General features: G+C 35.8%; 1 non-coding gene across 1 annotated transcript; it reads right to left on the reverse strand.

Moving 5' to 3' along the window:
* Positions 1-357: 357 nt before the first annotated feature.
* Trnae-cuc lies at positions 358-429 on the reverse strand. The gene has a single exon. It is a non-coding gene; the product is annotated as a tRNA-Glu (tRNA).
* Between the last annotated feature and the right edge of the window lie 4,641 nt (positions 430-5,070).

Raw genomic sequence — 5,070 nt, forward strand, 5'->3', positions numbered from 1 at the left:
TTAAAGGCGTGAACGGGGACACAAGTCCCACGGGCAGAAGCCTTCTTGAGAACTTTAATCTACAATGTGATGGGGCATCTACTAGGGATAATTCACATCCGCTCTATGGGAGAACAGACATGAAGAATCCAAAGTAGATGAAAAACTATTGCAATATATATGTAAAAACAATAAGGATATATGAGACATGTTATGTGGACCAGTTCCCTAGATAATATATCGATTATATTATTATTAATAATGTATTTTAAATATAAACACTCAAAACACCTCAGAATAATACAAAAATATTAATATTATTTTCAGTAGTTTCCAGCAATACCAAGTAACCAGCAAAAAGACAATTGAACCCGAGGTTTCCGATACCGGGAATCGAACCCGAGCCTCCTGGGTGAGAGCCAGGTATCCTAGCCACTAGACCATATCGGATTGTGCCTAGTATATCAAAATACTGAAATATATTATTAAATCTAGATCCATCTATAGGAATTGGTGGAATAAAAAATTAGTTTGCCAGAGTCGCGTAGAGCATGTGCGAGCGATATGGTCTAGCTTGGGCAATTGAATGAGCCTGGGGTATTTTATTCTATGCGAGTCCAACACAACACCTAGCCATGCCCGTGTTGAAAATTGTAGTCATTAGCGTTTTCACGTTTGAAAAAACTGTAAGTAACATACATGGTGTAGACAAAATTGAAGAACTGTGTTCATTGACGAAAACCGCAGCAAAATCAATAGCAGATCTAAACAACACAGACAGATCCAGCCACAGTTAAAACAACATCCTTTTGACGTCATACAGCTTTTAGTATCCATCCCCCCTAACCATAAACTCTTAAACCAGGACATCGTGTGCAAGCGAAATAGAACTTTATATACAGTAGAGCTCCATCCTGCTTTCACAACGGCTTCAGTCTTACGTTTAGAGTTCATAATACACTGTAACTGGGTTACGTCCATTTGGGTTATCACCTATTTTCGCGAAGATTTTCATGTAACCCCCTTTCCTTCGCGTTAACAACGTCATAAAATTAAAGATGTCGGATTTTTACGTAATGTTTTCGTTGTGTAAGTTTATTGATACGTTTTAAAGGTTGATACTGTTGATGTTCTTTTTATTGTTGTTGTGATGGTTTGAGGATTGAGGGCAGTGTGAGATCCAGGAAGGGATTTTTGGTATTTTTTTTTTTGGTTTTGCTTGTACAGTGTAGTGCTTTGAATTGATTTCGATGTGTGTGAGCGTATAAGTAAAATTTATCAAGCGTTGACGTTATATTTTCTGAACACGTCTTTAGGAATACCAAAACTATGAAACTCATCATCATCGGCCTAACCTTTTCCCAACTATGTTGGGGTCGGCTACCAGTCCAACCGGTTTCAGCTGAGTACCAGTGTTTTACAAGGAGCGACTGCCTATCTGACCTCCTCAACCCAGTTACCTGGGCAACACGACACCCCTTGGTTAGCCTGGCTGTCAGACTTTTTCAAGCTTCTGACTACCTGTAACGACTGTCAAAGATGTAGGAATAATAGCCGGGACCCACAATTTAACCTGCCTTCCAAAACACGGAGGAACTCGCTATGACAAAGATGGTCACCCATCTATAGGACATGTAAAAGTGATGAAATATCCTATTTGCAGAATAAATGATTTCATTTCATTTCATTTCATTTCTACGGACCAACCGCGTCAAGCATAGCTTGACCTGTGATCGCATCACTTATGCGGTTATAGCACAGCCACGAGCTCCTCTATGAAACTATGGAAACAATTATTATTAGTACTACTGATGCGTCGGTAAGTTTGTTGACTAACATTAAACTTAAATAGATACATTTTAGTCTTTTGCGCTACGAGAACCTAGTTATTTATTTTAAGTAGGAAAGAAGACATTTTTTTTAAGTTTTAGACTGTAGCCAGCAGTGGGAGAAAACAAAATCAATGTCTGCCAGGCGGGACAGATTGGGATTCCGTTGTCACCATAGATCGATCGGTGCGATAGCTCTAACTCTAACCCTGGTTTATCATGCGTCTATACACAACACACGAATATTATGTTCTCAAAAACGTCAATACTGATCAAAGTTAGTCTCCTGCGTCAGATATACGTCACGAAGAACATTGGGACATGGCGAAATGATAACATCCTGTATAATATTTAAGAACACTATTCTGTACACAAAGGGATAAATTAAGGTAGTCTGTAAAGCAAGCCAAATTCAAATATTCCTCTTAAGAGTATTTATGCCTATTTTAGTCATAAGAGCTATTAGGTAATTAAAATAATCCAAGGGTCAAGAAATATTTTCATTTTAATACAGTTCCTTTTGCAAAATAACTATCAAAGGCAATAAAACTCATATATAATGAAATATCATATAAAACTCACATAAAACTCATATATAACTTGAAACCCTGTAACTCTATCATAAGCAGATCTCATTCTCAGACCCTATAATTTCGTAATTGCCTCTACTCTACAATTTTCTTAATCATTTTTTCTATATTTCAAGTTGACCGATTTCCAGGTACCTTCAAAACGTTACAATATTCTAGACTCTAGGTGCACGGTTTCAAAGTGGCATTCTTATGGAGAAGAACCGGCTAGAAACTCCAAAGTGCCAAAGCATTTGGACCAAAGAGGTTACGACGCATAACGTCGATTTAAATTAACATACATGACACTTCTTAAACAATCTCGTCCCACTTTTGATTTCATTATAATTAGTTCTTATCAATAATAATTGGTATCAACTGACTCCAGTTACATCCAGACATAAGCTGAACTCTTCAAATCCGCTTATAACCGCATGAAACTGGTTGTAAATTGCTATAAAGTATGTAATTATTTGATACAACTGCTTGAGACGTTGTTAATAAAAATAAATTTATTTCGATTATTAGTCTAGGTATGTTTTAAAGAAACTTTGTCTTATGTAATTTAAAAAGATACATTTTTACTTAAAAAATAATTTGGTTAATATATTTATCTCATTCTTAGTACATATGAAATTGATTATTTTGTTCTAGCAACATCAGAGACTATAACTATAACTGTGTCACTATCTCAGTTCATGAGAAATAGCCTAGTGACAGACAGACAACAAAGTCCTGTTCTGTTCCCTTCGGTTACGAACCTTTAAAAAACGACTCCCTTCTTAACGAAACAATAGTTTTAGAAAAAAATAATCACACTCACAAATACACCCAGGCGTAAAGCCATCGTCTACCACACAAATTTACGATGACATATAAAAACTTTTACGTCCTTACCAACGTAATTATCTACGTACATACTTCTTTTAATAAGTGACGCGATGCCTGACGTGTTATCATTGCCAGGGTTAGGTACAGTTATCAATAGATGTTTGCTAATATTAGTTCGCTGCGTTTTCCTTTCACTCTCGACGTTGGAAAACAACTTTCCGCTGATTTGAATGTATGCATATTGGTATTGGTCGTTTAAATCGAGTTCTATATGTTGTAGAATTTCGGTCTTTAAAATTAGAGGTATTTTCAAACGAAAAAGGAAGGAGGTTCTTAATTCATCTGCATTTTGTTGCGTTCTAATGTTTGTTACCCCTGAATTTTGGACTAGATGAACTTATTTTGTTGATAGCTGTCATTTGGTCCGGTAAAAAAATATCCGGTTTGGCTAAGTAGTTCCATATTTGAATCGGTATGTTTATGATGCTATGTAAAACGTACGTAAATTCGCATTTCAAAGAAAGTATTGTCCATTGTAACGTAATTATGATTCGATTTTTATTTTATTTTTGCTGTTTAGATGTTCATTAAAATTCACTCCTGGAGTGTATAAGTCGAATAGGATCTTCGCAAGCTAGTCTGATGGAGATTCTTCTTGCTCGGGAACAAGTGTAGTTATTTTTAAATTTGGTTGAAGCAAATACTACAATCTGGTGAATTAGTCAATTATGTAGACTGGATGTTCAGAGCTGTAAAGAAAAAAAAAAGTTATAATAGATCATAATAATTATGTTCACGCTGTAAAATTTATTTTTAACTTCCAAGGATAGCACTTCTATACATACATAAACACCGAGTAATAATTGCTTCTCATTAATTTCAAACAGTTTTGTATGTATGTTACTAATTCATACAAACATTGGCTTTGTATTATGGACTATGAAGCCAAGTCTACCATTTTTAGGAAGCTTGCCAAAGTTCATTGATACATAAATGTTACAATACGCCTTATTTGACATTTAAAACATTTAAAGTGGTAACTGTCTGGGACATCCCACATTTCGTTTTTGAATATGTTACAAACAATTTAACAGCTGTATAACATTTTAGAATTACTGCTTAAAGTGTTTGCTTGGATGGATGTTTGTTTACGCAAAAACCACTGAACAATTTGGACGAAATTTGGTACACAGTTAGTTTATTACCTAGATTAACAAGTAGGAATAGTTAGCTTTTATCCATATTTTATGTTCCCGTGGGATCATTTCCAGTTTGGAGCTGGCTTAGGCCCTGAAACTAGTTTAAGAATAGTTTTATTTAAGTCAAGTAGCTTAAGAATTCGTCTCTTAATTACACACATAAAGACGAGCCGATTCCGATTCACTACGTAACAAAGCTGGACAAAGATCTCCCATAGCGTCCTGAGCCAAACTTGGCTTCATTTAAATTTCGTGCATCTGTACTAGATGCCTCTGTCACGGCCCAATCCTTATTTCGCCTGACTATTCTATTTGAAGTTTACTAACAAAAGATTTATGCCCTGGCATTACAGATGAGCAAATCTAGAATTAATAGAATCACATTAAAGGTTGGCAAACCCTGTCGCGACCGTTCTCAACACTCACACGGTCCACGTGACGAGAACACGTGGTGTTTCATAAAAATAAAACAAAACATTCTCAGCTGTCACGTCACTGAATAATACTAATGTCACGTGAACAAAAAAATCGCATTAGTTGCGTACAATGTGTATAGAATATTGTAGTTATTTTGAAATACAGGGAGCTTACCGCCGTTTCTTAAAGTAGGTAATATATGGTGGGTGTGGAAAAGAGATGAAAATCAACGCCATGTATTGCGCT

Source organism: Trichoplusia ni, chromosome 13 (genome assembly GCF_003590095.1).
Source record: "Trichoplusia ni isolate ovarian cell line Hi5 chromosome 13, tn1, whole genome shotgun sequence".
NCBI classification, from domain to species: domain Eukaryota; kingdom Metazoa; phylum Arthropoda; class Insecta; order Lepidoptera; family Noctuidae; genus Trichoplusia; species Trichoplusia ni.